Source organism: Cervus canadensis, chromosome 6 (assembly GCF_019320065.1).
Source record: "Cervus canadensis isolate Bull #8, Minnesota chromosome 6, ASM1932006v1, whole genome shotgun sequence".
Classification (NCBI taxonomy): Eukaryota; Metazoa; Chordata; class Mammalia; order Artiodactyla; family Cervidae; genus Cervus; species Cervus canadensis.
Genome location: NC_057391.1, coordinates 14765500 through 14768376, shown reverse-complemented (window position 1 = coordinate 14768376; position 2877 = coordinate 14765500).

Below are 2877 nucleotides of genomic sequence, written 5' to 3'. Positions count from 1 at the left end.
AAGGGGTTAAAGTGATAGGCCCAGGATCCCACACTCCATGTTGTTTGATTCCCTAATCTTGACCATTGATTCCAGCAGTTCCTTTTTAAAAACTTTTTATTTTATATTGGAATATAGTTTCGGGTGCACAGCAAAGTGATTCGGCTAGGCTTATATGTGTATCTGTTCTTCTTCAAATTCTTTTCCCATTTAGGTTGTTACAGGATACTGAGCAGAAACCTGCTATATGGTAGGTCCTTGTTGGTTATCTATTTTTAAATATAGCAGTCCTGATATCAGTAATTCTTAAGTTTGCTTGTTGAAAACACAGCTTCTTGGGCACTCCTGTTGGAGGTTTAGATTTTGTCAGGTTGATGGTGGCAGGGAGGTCATGATGACAAGAAGGAGGTATAACTGGTGTTTAAGAGCCAGAGCTTTGGTCTGAGAACAAACTCTGCTCCTTACTAGCCTTGTGACCTTGCTAAATCTCACCAAGACTCAGTTTCTTGGTCTATAAAATGGGGTCTGTGATACAGGAGTCTGTAATGTTATCCATTATGCTAATATACACACAAGGCACTTTAATAAAGTGGTTGAGAGCATGAACTCCAGAGTCAAACTGCTGAAATTAAAATCTGGCTTCACCATTTGCCACTCTCTGTTGTTTATTCGCTAAGTTGTATCTGATTCTTCTGCCACACCATGGACTGTAGCCTGCCAGGCTCCTCTGTCCATGGGATTTCCCTGGCAAGAATACTGGAGTGGGTTACCATTTCCTTCTCCAGGGGATCTTCCCAACCCAAGGATTGAGTCCAGGTCTCAGGCATCGGCAGGCAGATTCTTTACCACTGAGCCACCAGGGAAGCCCACCTTGTGCTTTTCTGTGCCTCAGTTTCTTCATCAATGAGATGAAAGTGATATTATTATCTCCTTCAAAGGGCTGTTCGGTCTTAAAGCGTTCATACTTGTAAAGTTTAGGACAGGACCCGGTGAGCAGGAAGGACTCAACCAGTGTAAGCTGCTGCTATCATTAATATTGTTTTCACCATCATCACCATTCTGGCAAGAGGAAACAGACTCTAATTAAGGCAGTGGTCATAGGACTAGATAAGAAAGAACATGGGCACAGAATTCAAAAGATGAGCTTCAAGGAGCAGCAAGAATAAGAAAAGGAGAATGCGCTCACCTTCATTCCCAAACTGGTGGTGGGGCAGTGGGTGGACCTGGGACAGTCCTGCTCATGCCACTGGCTTGCAGGGCGCTCCATCTGGAGGTGCTCTCTCCTACCTTTCTTTTTTTTTTTTAATTTCATTTATTTTAATTCTCCCCTACCTTTCTATACTCTGGCTGCTTCTTGAACTTGCCATTACTCATTCTCACCTCATAGCATTTACACATGCTCTTCCCTCTAGCTGGAATGCCCCCTTCTTCCTTACATACAACCTTATCCTACAGATCTCACTTTAAATGCTACTTTCTCTGGGTAGTTTTCCCATTATTCTTGGTCTTGGTGAGGTCAAAGTTCTCAAGCTTTTATAACAACTTATCAAAATTGAAATTTAAAAACTGCTGAAGTTATGTCTCTTTGATGCTATAATTTCAAAGAGAGAAGGAACTAAACCCTACTATTGCATTCCCAAAGTCTAGCATTTTGTCCTACACAAGGTCAATAAATGTTTATTAAACTATAAATGACTGGGTTGCACTCCCAAAGTCTAGCATTTTGTCCTGCACAAGGTCAATAAATGTTTATTAAACTATAAATGACTGTCCTGATAAATGAATAAATAAATTAAATACTTCATAGCTCAGTCGGTAAAGAATCTGCCTGCAATGCAGGAGATCTGGACTCGATTCCAGGGTCAGGAAGATCCCCTGGAGAAGGAAATGGCAACCCACTCCAGTATTCTTGCCTGGACAATCCCATGGACAGAGGAACCTAGCAGGCGACAGTCCTTGAGGTCACAAGAGTCTGACATGACTTAATGATGAAACCACCACAAATCATGCAACAGAATTACCTGTACCATAATCACAAAATTACAGTTAACCTTAATGGTGTTAGTCGTGTGTGTGTGCATGTGAAGTCACTTCAGCTCTGTCTGACTCTGTGCAACCCCATGAACTATATAGCCTGCCAGACTCCTCTGTCCATGGAATTCTCCAAGCAAGAATACTTGAGTGGGTTGCCATGCCCTCCTCCAGGGTATCTTCCTGACCCAGGGATCGGAACTGCATCTCCTGAAACTCTTGAACTGCTGGCGGATTCTTTACCATTGAGCCACCAGGGAAGACCACGTTAGTCATACTCCCAAATACAAAATTTGGAAAGCTTCCATGTATATGTGTATAAACTAACAAAAGGAGAAAATAAGTGAGAATGATCACATTACAAATCCAGGTTACAGTCCTTCACTGACACTCCAGAAGTATTTAACAACAAAGGAATAGGGATGTATCTTAATATATCATCCACCTTTCAAAGGTGGCACATATGTACTCAGACAAAAGTAGTTTTGATACAAGCTCCAATTATGCTATTTAGACAGAATACTCAGATCCTCTAAAAGAGAAATAAGATAGCATATCCTAAAATTTTACATTTATATGCAATTATTTAAAGCCAGCTACTCTGGAGAAGGGAATGGCAACCCACTCCAGTATTCATGCCTGGAGAATCCCATGGACAGATACCTGGTAGGCTGCAGTGCAAGGGGTTGCAAAGAGTTGGACACGACTGAGTGACTAACACGACTACTACTACCTATATAGTGGACTGCACAGTCTCTTAAGTCTTATAAAATGGAAGAATTTACTAACCTATCAACTAAAATCAGTTTAAACACTTTAAAGATTAGACACTCATAACTTTTAAAATTAATGAGAGAAACTACAAAC